The sequence below is a fragment of the Musca autumnalis genome, unplaced genomic scaffold (genome assembly GCF_047663935.1).
Source record: "Musca autumnalis isolate F117 unplaced genomic scaffold, ASM4766393v1 scaffold_1, whole genome shotgun sequence".
Lineage (NCBI taxonomy): Eukaryota > Metazoa > Arthropoda > Insecta > Diptera > Muscidae > Musca > Musca autumnalis.
The window spans coordinates 281675637-281697084 of record NW_027411644.1 but is presented as its reverse complement, the minus strand read 5'-3'; the positions used below and the strand labels follow the sequence as shown (position 1 = coordinate 281697084).

General features: G+C 36.4%; 1 protein-coding gene across 32 annotated transcripts in view; it reads right to left on the bottom strand.

Annotated features, from left to right (window-relative positions):
- Nuak (Nuak family kinase 1) overlaps positions 1 to 21448 on the bottom strand; it is a 180587-nt gene that overhangs the window by 124156 nt on the left and 34983 nt on the right. The window contains exons 2-3 of one of the 32 annotated variants that reach the window (XM_073961402.1): positions 21267 to 21425; positions 20391 to 20503 (exon numbers count right to left, since the gene is read on the bottom strand). The exons of 28 other annotated variants lie outside the window; for them this stretch is intronic. The gene's annotated coding sequence lies outside the window, so the exon portion shown is untranslated. Of the gene's footprint in view, positions 1 to 20390; positions 20584 to 21266; positions 21426 to 21448 lie in introns of those variants that run through there. 3 more of the 32 variants (XM_073961412.1, XM_073961420.1, XM_073961441.1) reach the window with 3 other exon arrangements.

The window sequence follows — 21448 nt, the reverse complement described above, 5'->3', positions numbered from 1 at the left end:
GAAAGGTTATACGAGATGCAAATGTCAAAAGAACTGGCACAATACTACAGCAACAGTCACATGTTATTTGCTTATGCTGATGACATTGACATCATGGGACGATCAGTAAAGGAAGTAACTGATACCATGAAGAAGGTCGAAGGAGAATCAGCAAAAGTGGGACAGGCCGTATACAACGAAAAGACAAAGTTGAAAGTGTCGACGCGCAATGCGTCCATAGAACTCGGACCAACAGTGGAAGTAGGTTCCTATAATTTTGAGGTAGTAAAGACTTCGTCTACCTCGGCACCGCCAACACAACAAACAACATCAGTTGTGAAACACATGCTACTTTGGAATAAGTAAACAGTCTTAACACAAAGCCACATCTCGTCAAACAAAAACAACGCTTTACAAAACGCTGATACTACCCGTGCTAATGTATGGTTCCGAAGCCTGGGTATTTGCGCAAGCAGTGCTTGGTGTGTTTGATTTGATCAATCTGCGTTTACGGTGAATAGCAACGTCGTATGAGCCACGAGTTGTATCTGCTATACAACGACATCAGTATAGATAAACACGGTGCTCTTGAATCAAATTTAAATGGAAGGTGCTTACACCTGGGAAGTTTTTGCGGATTCTGAAACTACAATGTTCATAGATGAGAAAAATCAAAAAAACAAAAAAAAAATTGCCGGAGCGCTTTTTAAATAAATCGCGATTCAAGTTGACATTTTTAAGGGTTGTTTAGGTTTTCACGATTTTGCTTAGAAACCTTAAGTCCTGTCAATATAAGACTGAAGAAAATGTTGTAGCTATGAAAATTCTCCACAAGACAAAACCGCTTACACAGGGGAAGTTTTTGTGAATTCTGAAACAGCAATGTTCATAGATGAGAAAAATCCAAAAACAAGACAAAATCGCTGTAGGGATTTTTAAATAAATCGCGGTCAAAAATTCACATTTTTAGGTGTTTTTTGGGATTTCACGATTTTGCTTGGAAACCGCAAGTCCAATCGAAATGGAGCTAAAGAAAATTCTCTACAGGATTGTCGTTTTTGATTTGTTCTCAGGCTGTACCATTTTTGAGATAAAAAAGCTCAGTTTTCTTTTTTTTTTTTTTTTTTGTTATGGTTTCGCAATTTTGCTTGCATACGGCAAGTCTTATCGGCATGGGACCTGAGAAAATCTTTTAGCTGTGAAAATTCTCTACAAGACTGGCTAATGTAATTTTTCCTAATTTGTACCAATTTTTTAGATATATAAGTTTAAGTTGGGAAATTGCAGTCATGACATTGTTTTATAAGCAGACGATACAGAATTGAATAGAATTTGAATTGTCCCAATTTCAACTTCTATATCTCATAAGTTGTAAAACCTACGAAAATATCATTAAGGCCAATCTTGTAGAGAATTTTGATAGCTACAACATTTTCTTTATTTCCATTTTGATAGGACTTGCGGTTTCCAAGCAAAATCGCAAAAACCTAAACAACCCCTAAAAATGTCAACTTGAATCGCGATTTATTTAAAAAGCGCTACGGCATTTTTTATACCCTCCACCATAGTATGGAGGGTATATTAAGTTTGTCATTCCGTTTGTAACACATCGAACAAATCATTTGCGACCCTATAAAGTATATATATTCTTGATCAGGATAAAATTCTAAGACGATCTAGCCATGTCCGTCTGTCCGTCTGTCCGTCTGTTGTAATCACTCTAGCGTCCGCAATAACTGAGATAGAGTGCTGAAATTTTGCACCCGAGGGTCTTTTTTCTATAGGCAGGTCAAGTTCGAAGATGGGCTATATCGGCCCACTCTTTGGTATAGCCCCCATATAACGGTACCTCCGGATTTGAGGTATTTTGACGTTATTCGCCACATTTGCAGACCGAACTAGCTATAATTTGGCATTTAGGGTTCCTAGTGATCAACAAACTTATATCCCAAAGGATATGAGCATAGGTCCATGTTTTGGTATAGTCCCCATATAACGGTACCTCCCGATTTTCGGTATTTTGAGAGTTTTAGCCCAAATTTTTTACCGAACTATCTGCAATTTGACATTTGTGGTTCTCAGTGGTCATGAAATATCTCCACCAAACATCGTCAACATAGGTCCATGTTTTGGTATAGCCCCCATATATCGGTAACTCCCGATTTTCGGTATTTTGAGAATTTTAGCTACAATTTTTAACCGAGCTATCTGCAATTTGACATTTGATGTTCTCAGTGGTCATGAAATATCTCCACCAAATATCGTCAACATAGGTTCATGTTTTGGTATAGCCCCCATATAACGGTACCTCCCGATTTTCGGTATTTTGAGAATTATAGACACAATTTGTAACCGAACTATCTGCAAGTTGATATTTGAGGTTCTCAGTGGTCATCAATCATCTCTACCAAACATCGTCAACATAGGTCCATGTTTTGGTATGGCCCCCTTATAACCGTACCTCCCGATTTTCGGTATTTTGAGCATTTTAGTTACAATTTTTAACCGAACTAGCTGTAATTTGACATTTGAGATTCTCAGTGGTCATGAAACATCTCCACGAAACATCGTCAACATAGGTCCATGTTTTGGTATAGCCCCCATATAGCGGCACCTACCGATTTTCGGTATTTTGAGAATTTTAGCTACAGATTTTAACCGAAATAGCTGTAATTTGACATTTGAAGTTCTCAGTGGTCATAAAACATCTCCAACGAAACATCGTCAATATAGGTCCATGTTTTGGTATAGCCCCCATATAACGGTATCTCCCGATTTTCGGTATTTTGAGAATTTTAGCTACAATTTTGTCTATTCAAAAATAATCGTCAATATACATAGGTTCATGTTTTGGTATATCCCCCCATATAACTGTACCTCCCGATTTTCGGGAATTTTCAGTGGTCACGAAATTTCTTCACTAAAATTCGTAAACATGGGTCCATTTTTGAGGGTCTACATTGTTTTGATGAAACTACCCTCAATTTGACTCTTGAAGTTTCCAGCAGCTATAAACTTTTCCGCCAAAAAAATTAAAGATTGGTTGACTCTTTGATTTAGACCCGTAGGTGGTACCTTTCACCTAGCTGAACCCATTTTTTTAGATTAGATTAGATAACACTTTGCAACAAATTTGAGGTGAAAGTCTGGGGCACGGAAAATTCCTCTTGGGAAAGAAAGGCCTTGGTGAGTATATTATAAACCCCGAAGGACAGATGCGCCTTGAGTCGAACTTCCGCGTTATTGCGTGATGAAATTTTTGTTAGAGACCCTGTGGGCCATCATGAATTAGCGTTATATCTTTTTTCACTGTTGCTTAAGTGCTCTACAAAAACAACAAACAAAGATATAATGCTAATTCATGATGGCTTACAGGGTCTCTTGCAAAAACTTCATCACGCCATAACGCGGAAGTTCGACTCACGGCGCATCTGTCTTTCGGGGTTTTTATCTCTGCCCCAACATTCGTGTTCACAGTGTAATTTAAGCAGTATTGGGAGGCAGTAGGAGTCTATCCATTGTCGAAAAGTTGTTCCACCTAAAATTGTGATTATTCCATTTTAATTAAGATTATTTTATGGTGGAGGGTATTAAAGGTTCGGCCCGGCCGAACATAACGACTTTTTACTTGTTTTTTTTTATTTTTCTCATCTATAAACATTGTAGTTTCAGAATCCGCAAAAACTTTCCAGGTGTTAGCACCTTCCATTTAAATTTGATTCAAGATCACCATGTAAACGTATCGAGATGCCCCGATTGTGTTGGCTAGGCCATATCATAAGTATCAGCAATGATGAACCCGCTAAAAAGGCGTATAAATACGGGCCACATGGCGGTACACACAGAACTGGCAGGCCAAGGCTTCGATGAAGTAAACATGTGGAAAAAAAGAGTTGGAAAGACGCGGTATTCCAAAAAGCGAATCAACAAACAGAGAGAATTGGAGATATTTTCTTAGTTCGGCTTAAGGAACAAATGCTCTGTAATGGGCCAGCTAAATAAGTAAATAATTATTGTCAATCAAAAGGTGTTAAACGGATGACAGCCTCTTTTGAAGTTTTATAAATTCATTATAGGAGGTAGATGTTCGTAAAGGAACAAATAAAGCTCCTGGATGCATGTGTCGAACGAGTACAGGAGTTTGATATACCTTGGAAGCTGCATATGTAAAGACGGCGGTACCAAGAAAGACATTAAAACACGTATTAATAAAGTCCTCGGTTAATTTACACAATTACGGAATGTGTTTGATGCGAACAGTTGTAGCGCCAAGACGAAAATTAAATTTGTTAAGGCTTGTGTCCGCCTTCTTTTAAATATGCCTACGTAGAATTGTACGTATATTTTGGCAACGGAGAAAATCTAACAAATAACTGTGGTTGAAGGCATATATGGTTGAACATAGGGTTGGTATATAATGCCTTTTTCTGCGCTTAGGCAGTCTGTAAATTGTCTCCATCTCTGCCTCGATCAATATTAACTCCCTATAGCCGGTCCCAAGCCCGGTTGAGAAAGGAGGGGAGATCTTTGGGATGGTCGTTAGCAACTCCCCCTCGGAGGCAGATCACGGGCGGAGGGCTACTTTTTAGTAGCCTAGCTAGGCAAGTTGTCAGTGTGTATGATATTCCATTCCCTTACGTCCTTGAAGCAAGTAATGTGGACCAGCAAACAGCAGGGAAGAACCAAAAACCTTGACTTCAAACAATTTATGATAAAAATGTGTTCAAACTCTGTTGTAGAGATGCCAGTTTGGCATCCTCTGTCATGCTTAGATTTGTAACAAGTTTATGATTTTTTTGTCTTAAATAATTTAATGGCCAACACACTTCGATTTCAAATATTTGTTTTTAATAAATACATATTTAACCCAATTAATTAAGAAAATATAAAAACCAGCAAATACCCACACACTTGAAAGTGATGAGAAAAGCCATTACCTTTTCAATAAATGTCACAGAAATATTTCATCGTTTTTTGTATGTTTGCTGCTTTTTGCACAAATGTCCTATCACCATTGTCGCGTCCTCCTCCTCAGAGCATATTTAGCCTGATAAATTTCTCTAGGTATTATCGAGTTGACGACGTCGTCTCTGTCGTCGTTGAATGCAATAAAAAGGTGAAAACACTTTGCAATGAATGGCATTGATAAATTTATAAGATATGCAATCGGTTGGTCGACCGGCATGTCTGACTGCTTGCCGACCGCCATCGTCACGGGCAACGTAATTTAGGGTAGCAAGCAAGTGATGACATCTGTTCTATCAAATAGGTTGTCGTTGTAGCCGTCGTCGTTGTCACTACCAGCCACCCATAAGAAATTTATGCAAATTCATAAAGCTGCTGCTGCTGCCATCTATTCATTCGAAGGTATTTTCTTGTAATTTATAGATGGGCTTTTTTTCGTTTTCTACTTCATCTTCTGCCTCTTCTGTCTTACATTTCAATTAATGAAATTTTGCAAAATTTGTTGATTTAATGCATTTTTTTGGTGGGGATTTTCTGCTTTCTTTGTCATGCAATCAATAATTGATTGGACTTCAATTTATTGAATTTGTGATTAATACTTTTAGGAGGAGCAAAAAAAAAACATTGTACAATGAGTTTTTTTTTGTTTGAGATAAGGGAAAAGATAAAATTATTAGAATTTGAAATTAGTAAAGAGTGTGAATAAACAAAATTATGCCAACACTCAATAAACAAGAGAAGAAAAGTGGTATGTGTGACAAGTAAAACCCTGCAAGGAGTAAATAAATGAAATAAAAGAATAGCTATTATTAAAAGATAAAAAACAGTAACATTTGTTTGTGGCTTGAGAAAAATTTTAATTGAAGGATAAGTAGAAAGACTGTAAGGATAATGATCCATCATTATATATCGTAAAAGGTTTGATATATACCAGTAAACTGGTTTTCATTAGGTATTGCTATCCCAAATTATTATACCAATTCTTTCTTATCTGTCATAGAGCATATTTTCGTATTGTCACTTATTTCAACCATCTACTAAAGAGAAGTAATATGTTTCTTCAGTGCTGTTTGTTCGACCTTTTGTATTTGTATTCAAATTAAACAAGTGGTTTTCGAGCTTGAGGTCATGTTTTTGTTTTTATTATTTCCAATATTTCGCAATTCCTTTGAATTGCATCTTCAGGGAAAATATTTATAACTTATAAAACTAGTGTCAAGTTTACTTATAACTATGATAGACTTCACTATCGTCGTCGTCGAGTGTAAATATTGCACAGAAGTAATATGTTCCATTGTACATATCGTCACCTCAACGATGTAACTTTCAACGTAACAGGGTTGAGGGTTACTTCTTAGGCATTTCAGGTGACGATATATTTCCAAAAACATCTCAGAATGGACATCGAAGGACTGCGGTTATTAAATATTAAAAGCAATAAATATCGAAGAATTCGGAAGAGTATCCTGACTTCGACAACAAGAAAGCTTTTGTATTGGAACCATATATATATATGTCCTTTATTTATGTATAATTTTTGTTAATACAATTGTTATATACACAAACAAAACGTTCACGAAGAACATAGGGCATGAACAAAATCTCTCCATCTCTCTCTCTCTATCTCTTGCCAGCATCTTGAATAAAGTTGAGCTGCTTCATATTCTTGTTTCACACATCGTATCCATGTATTACGTGGGCGGCCTTTGCTGCGGTGCCCTTGAGGATTCCATTCAAATGATGATCTTGATATTTCTGATGGTGGTCGTCTATTGGAACCATAGTAGTCTGATATTCAGCCGAAAGAAGCTCACTGATTTTATTTTTAACCCACCGAACTAATGCATGTCATTGTACCAGACTGGATCGAAAATATGAAGCCGTTCTTAGGCTAAAAAAGTGATTTTATCTTGCCTCAATTTCGAGCCCAAGAACTTATGTAACAAACTACACTCCTCTAGACCACACGGACTCCTTTTTGCGGTCCATGACTTCCCCCCTGTTTCTATAATATATGAGGCGCTCAGCGCCAAAACGGCCTAACCCACATTTTCAAAAAAATCAAACTGACTATGCTGGACGAACCGGAACCTTTTGTAATATATTCTAAAAAATCCCCAATTGCATAGGTTAACCTTATGTTATTCTACATGCCGTAACTGTTTTTCCTTTACTGAAAGTTTGAAAAAATGTGGACGCCAAAATGGCCTAAGCCACATAGGCAAAATCGAATACTGGAAATAAAAAAATGCGTGTGGGTTAGGCCAAAAACGCATGTTACGTTTTAGTCAGGAGTATATTTGAAAAATAACATAAAAATAAATTTTCGAGAATAATATGTAAGTAAAAACCAAAGGTTATGCAATAAAGTGGACTTACGCCCTGGCGTCAATGTAGAATGTAAAAAGTTAATAATGTATCGCGATCAATGTGGTAGCCAAAACCGTAACATAACAATGAACACTAGTTGCACATACATGGTCAATAATTCGGCCTTCTGTGTGGAACGGATAGGCCACACATTTTTAGTGTCTGGCCATTCATGCCTACCATGCGATCAAGATTTTGGTCTCATTGAAAAGGAAAAAAATATTATAAGGCACTTTTACGCCTGATGATTTGGAATCGTGTAATCCTCACGGCAAAAAGGGAACCATGTCACTTGGTAAAGATGACGACAGATGAAATAAAAAGCATATCCAGTGCCTTCGATTCCAAAATGCGAAGCCATTTATAATTCAATACAAATATTCAAATAACATAAATCTTTTATTTCAAGAAGTTAATATTTCAAAAAGGAACTCCAGCAAGTACGTAAATTTTGAATTGGAACCGCTTTATCCGGGAGGAAGATTCATTAAAGCTGCAAAGTTTAAGGATTTACAGAAACTCAAAGGGTAAAATACGCATTTTATAATAATTTAAAAACAAATTCGAGAGCTGAAGATGAAGATATCCAGGAAGAATACCAATAATTTTTATTAATATGTATCAATTAAAGCGCTCACAGTTATTTTAATTATTCATCTGCACAACTTTTGTTTTAATAAATGGAGACAAAATGGCCTAACCCTCAGTTACTATCAATATATATTTTTTTTAAATGGATGCCAAAACGGCCTAAGCCACTTCATTTTTTTTATTGACTGATTAAAACAGTCTTTATCTATGTAAACTAATACCTAATGATTAACCTAAAACAAATATTACAACTAATATGTATTTATGATTAATAACAAAATTATAAAAATATTTTAAAAACTTGTTTTCTTTCAACTTCGTTTTTCTCAGAACCATTTCTATGTGGGTTAGGCCGTTTTGGCGCTGAGCGCCTCATATATCGACGTCTGTAAATCCCACTGTGTACGAAAAAACACACTGTACAGCTCAATTAGATCGTATATTGACACGACTTAGGCGACGTGAAGTATGTGACTATACATACTGCTATCAGCTACCCAGCAAACAAATCGTACCATCATCGCAACGTAATCGGACGGACGTAGCTTCGGATCCGAAATCATAGCGATATCTTAACGACCCAGCAAACCAAATGTCTGATGTCCGACACGTCTGAACAATTTCGGAGGCAAAGTCGTTCAGAATTCGTTCCGATTTCTAAACGATTTTTCGGATAGGAAATTGTTCAGATTTTGTACCGATTTCTTTTCGATTTCGGAACGAATGTCGGAAATAAATTTCCTATCCGAATTTCACAAGCATTTTCTTCAGATTTCGTTACGAAATCGGACCGAAATCGATCCGATGTCGCTAAGACATTTCGTTCCGAAATTATGTCAACCACTTCATACAACTTTCGTTAAGATATCGTTACGATTTCATTTCAGATATCGGACGTATCGTCCGAATTTTGTTCCGATTTCGTTACGATGTCGGTACGATTGGTTTGATGGGGAAAGTTGTATGAAGTGGTTGACATAAGTTCGGAACGAAATGTCGGAGCGAAATCGGATCGATGTCGGACCGATTTCGGAACGATATCGGAAGAAAATTCTTGTGAAATTCGGAACGGAATTTTTTCTTCCGAAACTTCGTACAGATTTCTGAACGATTTCGAAATAATGTCGTATGAAAATCGGATATACCTTCCGAATCTTTGTAAAGATTTCTGAATAATGGAATAATGCCGTAGGAAGATCGAAAGAAAAAAAATTTATCTGACGCCTTTTTATTGACCAAATTTTCTTTGTAATGTTTTTCTTTTTTGGGAGATTGTAATTTCAAACGTTTTCCACTGTTGTTATTATTTCGTAATTATAGTAGAAGAAAGGAAACATTGTATACGAATATGTTGAGTCTATGTTGCATTTATTTTTAAAGTATTGAAAATTGTATATGCGAATTTTATAACCAACCACTTTGTTTTTCGACAACGAACTAAAATGAAATTAACCCCTTACAAAAGGTGGTTGTTGTAGAGCTGGCAAACCATCGATGGGAATATCGATATTATCGATACTTAATTTTTTACCCCAATATCGATGAATAGTTTTTTATATCGAAATTATAGCCCTGTTCCTTTACGTTCAAGAATCTTCAAGAATCTTCAACTTTTTACTCGAAAAGCGTTCCTTTACTTCAGACACAATCTATATATATAAAAGAGTAGTGAGGTGAGTGACTGACTGACTGCCTGACTGACTGATTGACTGACTGATTCATCAGCGCCCAGACGAAACCGCTGAAGCTAGAAAGTTGAAATTTTGGGTGTAGGTTGCTGTTGGGGTGTAGGGGTGAGATAAGGCTGGGTTTTTGGAAATTCGACCTAGAAGTGTACGAAAAGTACTAAAAGGTACTAAATATGGTACCCTTTGTATTAGGCAAACGGTAAGAGCTAGAATTCTGAAATTTGGAATGAGGGTAACTGATAGAGAGCTAAAAAGATGTACCAAAGGGTTCTTGGGAATTCGAACTATAAGTGTACGAAAAGTACAAAAGGGTACTAAATTTAGTACAATTGAGATTTGGGTGAACAGATAGAGCAGGAATCCTGAAATTTGGAATGAAGGTCACTGATGAAGAGTAATGATGAAAGGTTTTTGGAAATTCGAACTATAAGGGTACGAAAAGTACTAAATGGTACTAAATTTAGTACAATTTGGATTTCGGTAAACGGGTAGAGATGGAATCCTGAAATTTGATATGAGAGTCGCTGATGAAGAATAACGATGAAAGGTTTTTGGAAATTCGAACTATAAGGGTACGAAAAGTACTAAATGGTACTAAATTTAGTACAATTTGGACTTGGGTGAACGGATAGAGCTGGAATCCTGAAATTTGAAATGGAGTTACTAATGGAGAGTAACAAAGAAAGGTTTTTGGAAATTCTACCTATTAGTGTACGAAAAGTACTAAATGCTACTCAATTTAGTACTATTTGGATTTAGGTGAACGGATAGAGCTAGAATCTTGAAATTTGGAATGAGGGTCACTGATGGAGAGAAGCGATGAAAGGTTTTTTGGAAATTCGAACTATAAGGGTACGAAAAGTACTAAATGGTACTAAATTTAGTACAATTTGGATTTCGGTGAACGGATTGAGCTGGAATCCTGAAATTTTGAATGAGGGCCACTGAGGGAGATTAACAAAAGTTCTAAATGGTACTAAATTTAGTACAATTTGGATATAAGTGAACGGATTGAGCTGGAATCCTGAAATTTGGAATGAGGGTTCACTGATGGAGATTAACAAAAGTACTAAATGGTACTAAATTTAGTCAATCCCACGGCAGCGGGTTCTTTCTACCGGATTGACCTGAAACCATTGTGTTTCGGCCAGCGGCTGCCAACCCAGCAAAAAACCTATGCTTATACGTAGGTTTCTAGCTGCTACAACAACAACTAAATTTAGTACAATTTGGATTCGGGTGAACGGATAGAGCTGGAATCCTGAAATTTTGAATGAGGGTCACTGGTGGAGAGCGACAAAGAAAAGTTTTTGGAAATTCGAACTGTATGTGCACGAAAAGTACTAAATTTAGTACAATTTGGATTTGGGTGAATGGATAGAGGTGGAATCCTGAAATTTGACATGAGAGTCGCTGATGAAGAATAACGTTGAAAGGTTTTTGGAAATTCGAACTATAAGGGTACGAAAAGTACTAAATAGTACTAAATTTAGTACAATTTGGATTTCGGTAAACGGATAGAGATGGAATCCTGAAATTTGAAATGAGAGTCGATGATGAAGAATAACGTTGAAAGGTTTTTGGAAATTCGAACTATAAGGGTACGAAAAGTACTAAATGGTACTAAATTTAGTACAATTTGGATTTGGGTGAACGGATAGAGCTGGAATACTGAAATTTGGAATGAGGGTCACTGGTGGAGAGTAACAAAGAAAAGTTTTTGGAAATTCGAACTGTGAGTGCACGAAAAGTGCCAAATTTAGTAAAATTTAGATTTGGGTGAACGGATAGAGCTGGAATACTGAAATTTGGAATGAAGGTCACTGATGAAAGGTAACAATGAAAGGTTTTTGGAAAGTCGACCTATTAGTGTACGAAAAGTACTAAATGGTACTAAATTTAGTACAATTTGGATTCGGGTGAACGGATATAGCTGGAATCATGAAATTTTGAATGAGGGTCACTGGTGGAGAGCCACAAAGAAAAGTTTTTGGAAATTCGAACTGTAAGTGCACGAAAAGTACTAAATTTAGTACAATTTGGATTCGGATGAACGGATAGAGCTGGAATCCTGAAATTTGGAATGAGGGGTCACTGATGGAGAGTAACAAAGACAGGTTTTTGGAAATTCGAACTAAAAGTGTACGAAAAGTACTAAATATGGTACAATTTGGATTTGAATTAACGAATAGTGCTGAAATTTGGAATAAGAGTCACTGATAAAGAGTAAGAAAGGTGTACCAAAGGTCTAAAAGTCCTAAATGGTAGTGAGTGAAACTTGGAATTAAGATTACTGTTAGAATTAGAATTGAGATATGGAGGTAACTTTAGAAAATCATACTAATGTGCACGAAGCAGTACTAAATGGTACTAAAATCGATACAATTTGTATTTGCGTGAACAGATTACTGTTGGAGTGTAGGATTGCGGTTACTTTGGAAATTCGTACTTATGAAAAAGTGCTAAATGAAAGTACATTGGCTATAATTTGGATTTAGGTGAACGAAAGAAGTGAGTTATGCAAGTAGTTTTTGGAAAGCCGTGTACGATAAGTGGCAAATGGTACAAAATTTGGTACCATTTGGTATTTGCTATATGGTACAGAATTTTGTACAATTTGTGATTTTGTAAAGGGGTGGAATTTTTAAATTTGAAATTCGGTATTAGATTAGCAATTGTTGTTTAGAGTGGAGGTAGGGATGAAGTTTTGAAAATTCACACTTATTTATAAAAAAAAAAAGTACTAAATAGTAATATAATTGCTTTCAGCGGAACATAGAAAGCTGGAAAAGTCAATTGCGGTCGGTATATATTTTGAGTATAAAGAAGTAAGGTTTGAAACCTTTAATTATGTGTACGAAAAGTTTGGTAACATGTTGGTACCAAAACCATTTTGGTATTGTGTAAACATTTAAAGTGAGAAATACCTACTCTAGGTGAACGAAAAGTACTAAATGGTACTAAATTTGGTGTTGGGTGTAGGAACAAAGCTTGGATTATATAATTTGGACAAAAAATACGAAATGGAAAAATATTTGTTATGAAGATCACTCTGAACTTGGAGATAAAGTTCGGAGTTCGGTTGGAAAATGTGCATAAAATCTTCAAGATGCTCTAAGTCTTCAAAATACCTCTTCTAATAAAAGTGGATTGAAGTAGACATTTTTTAAATAAAGCTTTTGTATCCTCTGAGTATTCAAGGTCCAAATGTAAAGAAAATTGGACAGTATTGATTTGTTCTATTTTTAAAAAACACTAAGTCGTGGGGTACCGTTATATGGGAATATATTTCGAAAATTTTACGAACCTATTTGGGTTCTTGGCGAAACCGCTGAAGCTAGAACCTTGAATTGTGAATGTGCGTTATTGTTGTTGTGAAGGGGTGAGAGAAAGTTTAGTGTTTGGAAATTCGTATTGGGAGGGAATGCTGTGTACGTGAAGGAGTAAAACCAGAAGTTAAGTCTGAAATTTGCAATATGAGTCGCTGTTGGTGTATGTCTGTGATATGAGGTCGTAGTTTTGGAAATCCGAAATAAAAAATATGGTAGCTGTGTAGGGGTGCGATACGGCAGATATGATTTTTTGAAATTAAATCGATTAAATGTTGGTATTTAAAATAGGTTTTAATACTACAGAACAGAGTTCATATATATTTTATGCCCTTTCCGCATACGAAGTAGCGGGTATTTGCTAGTACAATTCATATGGGAGCAGTTTTCAACTTTTACTACTTTTGCCGGTTTTACCATTTTCAGAAGTAAAGGAACAGACCCTATGGAAAAGCACCAAAACATATGATCAGGTTATGGCAAAATACGTGGGGGATCTATAGATTGAAAGTTATGGTAAAATACGTGGGGATCTATAGATTGAAAAGTATGGCAAAATACGTGTGAATCTATAGATCGTAAACTCCCAAAACACCTGTTTAAGTGAAAGACCAAAATGCGTTTAATAGTACGTTTACATATAACCGAATTTAATAAACCCACTGGGTTTCAATTGTCAACTCCATTGCATATACAAATTAACCCTCATAAAGAAGGTTATAGTACGGTTACACTAGAGTTTTTTGCCGGGTTAACCCACTTCGAACAAACCAGGTAAAGTAAATACTACAACAAATATAACTCAACAACAACCACATAGAATTTTGTTTTTGTTTGTAAACGTTAGTGTCAACGTGCATATAAACAAAATAAGGAAATGTCTATAAATTATTGGAATTTAAAAAAAAAATAATTTTTCACATTTGATTGAATATTTAAAAAAAAAAAAACAAGAATGAAAACTCTTTAGATTTTCAATTTGAATGTTTCCCTATCATTCCACTAAATGCATAATTTCTCGCAGAAAGTAGAATTTTTGCAAAAATGTTTGGGGTCGCTGGTAATTCATTAAAAAAAGAGAAGCCGTTTCAATAGTTTGCTTTTGAAAACAAAAAAGCACATGCTTATTAGGGTTTCATTCTTTTCTTTTTGATATGAAGGAGTCGTTATGGGAAATAGTTTTTTTCTGATGATTAAATTTGTTCTTCAAAAAATATATATCCCTAATATACATCGAACATAGAAATAAATATATAAAATGTCGTATGGAATTTGACACTAACATTACAGCCCAGTTCAGTCAGCTGGGTATTGCTGCTACCTTTTCTTGTTCTACCATGCCACTTCGAGAGGATTTATTTGACGTTTGCGCTATGGAATTGACATCTGAAATCCAAACCCACTGGGTTAATCCGTTTAAGTGTAACCGGGGTATTACATAAACTCCAGAAATATGCAAAATTAATAACATATTTTAGGGTTAACGGCTGGAACAAATCACCTAAAAATCCATCTCGAGAGCACGAAAACGTAACGCACCGACGTTTTAAAATTGAATATTACAACGGTATTTCAATGGCATACGAAATGTAAACAAAACAGGTTCGTTGTCAATTTTTGGCTTCTAAATAAATATGGGTGACAAATCTACGATAGTATCGATTTCATCGATAGTTTGAAACGGAAATATCGAAAAAATCGAATAGGACAGATATCGATAGTTTGCCAGCTCTAGGTTGTTGTGCGAAGGGACATTTGTTTGCTTGTACCGAAATCGGAAGAAAAACATTGGAATTTTCAAAATTAAATGTAATTCCGACATTCTCTCTGAAATCTGAACGATTTTGCTTCCGAAACAGTTCAGATGTATCGGACATTCGACATTTAGTTTGCCGGTGGTGCCGAAGTTTTTCGCAAATTCGACGCACACGCCCCGAATGCACAGAAAGAGCGTAAAAAAGAGAGCAATTGTTTTGAAGCTTGCGTGCGTACAAAATCACTAACACACTGTCATAAGTTGCCAATTTTTTTAATACATTCACAGTTTGATCTGTTCTCTTCTTGGTCACCTATGCTTTAAACTCGTCTGAAAGTCCTAACTTGTGATCGTTTATAAAGACTTTGGAGACTCCATTCCTCTAAAGTTTTGCTTGTTTTTTTTTTTTTTTTTTTTTTTTGTAAAATCCTCCGCCTAGTCTTTTGTAAAGACGTCCTTTTGGTTGTCTATAAAATCTTTATAGCTTCGATAAAGAACCCCGTAATGTCGTCTATAAAGATTGTTTTAACTTGTTGGTAAGTCTTCGCTTCAACTTGTTTACAAATTCTTGAAAAACTCCCTGCAATTTGTCTTTTAAGCCTCTATTAGCGTGGTCTATAAAAGCCTCTGCTTGATTGTCTTAAAAATACAAGATAACGGTCATCTATTAAGACCTCCTTCTGATTTTTTTTATATAAAATACTTTATAGAGAAGGCCCTCCAACTTGGCTATAAAGACTGCCTTGAGCTCATCTCTAAAGACTCCCTCTCGGTGCGTCTCTAAAGACTTCCTTTAATTTTTCATAAAAACTGCCTACAGGTCTTTTACAAGGACGACATTCAGGTCGCCCATAAAATGGGGGTTTTCTAAAAAGGCTTCCTACATAGAGAAGGCCCTCCAACTTGCCTATAAAGACTGTCTTAAGCTCATCTTTAAAGACTCCCTCTCGGCCCGTCTCTAAAGACTTCCTTTAATTTTTCATAAAAAGTACCTACAGGTCTTTTATAAGGACGACATTCAGGTCGTCCATAAAATGGGGGTTATCTTCCTTTTAGTCCTCGGTAAATAATCCTCTCAGCTAGTCTATAAAGAATGACCAATAGTGTATAGTTTTTGTTATATTTAAAGTTTCACCATTTTCAAAGTAAGTTAAAAGTTGTCAGTTTCTCTTAGATCGTCCATACAGATACAATTCAGTTCGTCTATAAAATCTCCTTTCAACTCTTCTGCAATGTCTCCCCTCCACTCGCCTATAAAGGCTTCCGTCAGCTCATCTATATATGTTGAGGAACACAGTGGTAACTCAGTTGATGGCTTAGGGATGGAACGATTAGTTATCGAAAGAAATTGCGATACCGAATAAGAACGCGGGTTTGTCATTCTTCATTTTGATGTACTCTCGATCGTCACGATCCTTTTTATTAAACCAATAAATTAGTAGACCGCCAGAGTCTAAATCTACCACAGTTGTTTCATTTGCAAGTCATCACACCATTATATTGCAACACGTAAGTATCGACAGAATACTTTTTTGTGTTGTTCTCTTTCAAAATAAGTTGTTTGTCATCATGCAACAACAATTTCAATGTTCTAAACCATTTTATGGCCCTAGAACCAAGACAAGTTCATGCGCCAGCATAGTAACCTTGTACAATATAGATTCTCCTCACTCCTTAGACAGCCTTAAATGCTGCACTGAATTTCAAACACCACAGAAGAGGCAAGGGAGACTTCTCCTATATCACTGAGCTCTGCCTGATTCATATTAACTCAGTGATATGAGACATACTGTTTATCGCCGAGTCCACTTGTGGAGAAGTTTTACATGGCTGAAATACTCAGGAAATGTCGCCAGCATTTTGCCACCGGTGGAAATTAGATGGGTACCGGTGTGAACTAGCAAGATGGGGTTCTCAATCTTTCGTTACACTCTAGTGGAGAATTGTCAAACCTTCCTTGACAAAATCTACACACCATACTGGGAGAAAACCGCAAGGATCTGCCATGATGAGGAGAAGAACCGGGTCCTTACTCTCACTCAGCGAGCCACAGATCAGTAAATGGATTCTGTAACTCATTGTTTGTTTACAGACAAATATTGGTAAAATTAAAAATCGGTAGGACTTAGCGAGAATTTTATTTGTGTCGCATCTTATCCTCAAATTTCTTCATTTACCGAAATTATAAGTATTTAACAATTTTTGTTGGTAGCCAAAAACTGAGTTAGAAAATCCCACTGCAGAATTCCTGTCACTGGTGAAGTGGGCGAACAACAATATTGAGTACCGAAACGATCGAATAAAGGAACTTTCTTTCTTTGTCTTATGATAAAGGGACACAATGAGTTTGGTGACCCTGAGATTAAATCTATTTCTTACTTCTCTTCCATTGAACCTGTGGCTGCAGTAACCTTAAATAGCTTTGGGGCGTGTGTCCCTGTAGATCTTATCAACAGTTAATCTAATTTCTTCTCCTCTCCCTCATTATCCTTCGATCTCCACTCTCTCCATCTTCCTTTTCCACCACTTCTCGTTTCCCTTTCTATCTTATCTCGTTTCTGGATAAACACATTGGACCGCTGATCGTAACCTAACCTAAGATTCTATTTATCTAATCTATAAAGTTGGTTTCAGTTCATATTCCAAGCAAATCTATAAATACTGTCTTTATCTCGTCTATAAAGACAGTCTTTAACTCGCCTTTAACCCAGATATGCCCATTGCATGATCGTGATAATTTTAAAAGTATTGTTATATTATTTTAGAAGCAAATGTGAAATAATAACAGTATGTTTATATGTTTTTTAAAAATTTTTTGAAAAAAGTGGTTTTTGAGGCCACTTTTGGACACAGGATTTTATCTTATAACTGGGAGTTATGGGACACAAAACATTTGACATATAGTCCAAAGACACCTTTTCGGCATCTAGTTAACGTTTTTTCGTAGTAGGCTCCACATCGTGTATGTTTTCGTTATAAAACTACCCAATAATTAATCGGTCATAACGCAAATCATTGTAAAAACTAAGCGATAGGTGGCAACTTCGATGAACTAGACCTCAAAACTCAAAAATAGTAGCTGAAAATAATGGAATCACTTAATATCCCAAGAGCTACAGATGTGTACTGAGTATATCACCAAAATAAACGGTACTTTGATAAACATAACATATCAAATTAGCAAGAATTCTGTGTGTCCTATATATAGGACGCTGGGCATATCTGGGTTAAAACAACCTTTATCTCGTCTAACGAGACTGCCTTCATCCCTCAAGTCGTCTATAAAGACTGACTTCAGCTCGTCAATAAAGACTGCCTTCAGCTCGTATATAAAGCCCTGCCCTTCATCTCGCCTCTAAAAACTGTTTTCAGCTTGTCTATAAAACTGACTTCAGCTCGCCTTAAACTCGAGTACAAAGACAGTCGTTAGGTCGTCTAACGAGACTACCAGCAGCCCGCCTATAAAAGTTACCTTAATTTTCGTCTACAAAGACTGCCATCAGCTCGCCAATAAAAACTGTATTCAGCTCCTTACTTTCTGGTCTTATATACAGTCTCCTCTCGTCTTTAAAGACTGATCAACAGTGCATAGTTTTTTGTTCTCATTGAAGTATTTTAATATCTTACTTAGCTGGCCCATTACACAACATTTGTTCTATAAGTCGAACTAAGAAAACATCTCCAATTCTCCCTGTTTACTGCTTCGCTTTCTGGAATACCGTGCCTTTTCATCTCTTCATCCACTTGTTTGCTCCATCTAAGCTTAGGCCTGTCAATTCTGCGTGCACCGCCATGTGGCGCATATTTATACGCCTTTTTAGCGGGTTGATCATCGCCCGTTCTTATAATGTGGCCTAGCCTACGCAATCGTTGCATCTCGATACGTTTATCTATACTGATGTCGTTGTATACCAGATTCAGCTCGTGGTTCATACGACGTCGATATTCACCGTCAACGCAGATTGGTCCATAGAACTTTCGAAGAATTTTTCTCTCAAACACACCAAGCACTGCCTTGTCTGCTTGCGCAAGTACCCAGGCTTCGGAACCATACATCAGCACAGGTAGTATCAGTGTTTTGTAAAGCGTTGTTTTTGTTTGACGAGATGTGGCTTTATTATTATATTATTCAGACCGAAGTAGCATCTGTTGGCCAACACTATTCTTCTTCGTATTTCACAACTGATGTCGTTTCTTGTTTTTACGGCGGTGCCGAGGTAGACGAAGTCCTTTACTACCTCAAAAATATAGGAACCAACGTCAACAGTTGGCCCGATCTCTATGGACGCATTGCGCGTCGACACCATCAACTTGGTCTTCTCGCCGTTTACCGCCAGACCCACTTTAGGAGATTCCCTTTCAACGTTTGCAAAGTTGTCAGTTACTCCCTTTACCGATCGACCCATGGTGTCAATGTCGTCGGCATAAGCAAGTAACATATCCCTGTCGGACTTTTATTAACCAGTTGATAAAATGATTGATAACAGACCGATAATTTTTAAACTAGAGATGAACCACTTTGAACCGAAAAAAATTTCGGCAATTGTCCATGTCTAGATAATGTAGCATACAACGCAATTCATTGTGGTTGGTCTAATTTAGACATTGATACACAGCACCAGCACGCAAAATTTCCGGCCTTATCACTCGTCGGTGGGTAGGGTCCAACGTGCTACAATGTCATGAATACCACGGTGCTACTCATAAATTCTCTTTTAGTATGCGTGCTGAGAGGGGAAAAATAGAAGGAAACGGATAGAAGGCAACAGGTCTACACAGAATAGAAGAAGCAGGAAACGGAAAATGGTGGTGAAAATGAAAGAAATAGCTAGAAAAGAGAAATTAATTAAAAGCATCAAAGAGACTGATGGGAGAGGCCCCAAGAAATGCTACCATAACAAAAGATTTAAGCAACAAGGTGTAATGTTGCTGATGTTACCCGCCCAACCATGGTTGAAACCATCCAGGCTTTACAGCCATATGAGTTTCGTTTCAACCCCTAACAAAATAATCGCAAACTTTACCTTTAGCTCACATGGAATCAAACAGATGAAGGTTCGAATTTACTCAAAATCCATTGCGATTTATTTAAGATGACAATTCAATAACCATGGTAATATCCTCAATATTTACTATTTGTATGGCTACTTTCATAATCCTTATTACAAAATTCATTAAAAGGGAAAAAAAATCCAAAAAAAATAAAGAAATTTGGATAACTATTATTACTAAAGAAATTTTCATAAAGAGCAAGAAAGTGGTTAAATATATAAATTAATACTAAATAGATACTGAAGTTATGCAAGAAAAAAAATTAAACCAAGAACATATGATCATGAAAAAAAGAAAGTGCAAGAATCCATCTGATCCACAAAGTTCATCGAACTATTAATGTTTTCCTTTTGTTTAGTTTTCTCACTTACTCAAACCACTGATATTCACAACAACAATATGACAAAATGTGTGGATCATATTAGGGTGACCAACTAACCGAAATACAAAGATTAAAATTTACCGGAAAGAAATCATCACTCCTGCAAATGTGCTGATTAACTATCGTTGGAAAACATTTAAACAATATATTGCATTTTTAACAAAATTTATAGAAAAATATTTAACATTTCCGATTTAACAAAGATGGTCACTCTAATATCACCCAATCACCGTAGGATATTGATGCAAAGAAAAAAATAATAAAAATTGAACACTCACCGCTCACCGTCCCTCGCTGAAAGCGCTTTCATGCGTGCGTCGGCGTCGCTGCTGCTATTATACCCTTTTGTGGGCAATGTTGCGTGCGTTGTTCACTGTTGAGAATGATGTTGCTGGTTTTGATTAAGAGAGTTTCGTAAAGAGATCCGGAATGTTTTGTGAAATGTTGCTAGAGAAAATGAGTCAATGTTTCGGCGAATGTTTGAAACATTCGTGGTGAATTGAGTGTGTCGTTGGCACCCTTGACAGGTTTACTGTAGCAACATTTCCGTAAGATCATTACCCAATGTACACAAACTAATTTTTTCAATTGCAATTAATGATCATTAAGAATAAATTTTTTGAAACATAAGAATAGTTGTTGTTTCACTTGGGCAATGATCTTATTAAAACAAACGGGATTGTTTTCAATGTTCTTTTCCACACTTTTCAATGGTTTCACATGAATTCTTTTGCACTTTACGATTATTTTTTTTTTTCTTAAGCAAATTTTCGACCATTAATTTTAAATAAAATATATTAACGCTAATTTTATGAACTATATTGATTCGCACGAAACCGATTTCCAATACCAAATAGTTTAGTTTGGGATATTTTCCTCAGAGTCTTGCTATACTGAGAAATATTCACTGTGCCCTTTTGCAATCACTTTATAATGTAATAGTTTTTTATTATCTTCTTGGTTACACTGGGAGCCCTGTATTTGTCGTGTTAACACTTAATACGTTTTCACTTGAGGATAATTCGGGCTTCCATGGAGTTGTTTTTCCTCACGCTTCCAGCAGAATTTGGAGGTTAGTCTAATAACACCTCAGACACTTTCCGCGTAATGACAGATTCCGAAGAGTAACTTATTCCGCAGACAATAAAGGCTACCTTTTCTTTTACACAAAAGTTTGCTATCGTTGCAGGCGATGTTATGGCGGCGACGGTCAGCAAGAACTGTCTAGTCTTGTTGAATCGAACCTATGTCTAATCTGAGAGAGGCAGAATTTGAAATGTGCCAACAAAAGCTGGTGTTACAACCACACAAACCTATTTGAAATATGAAAATAATT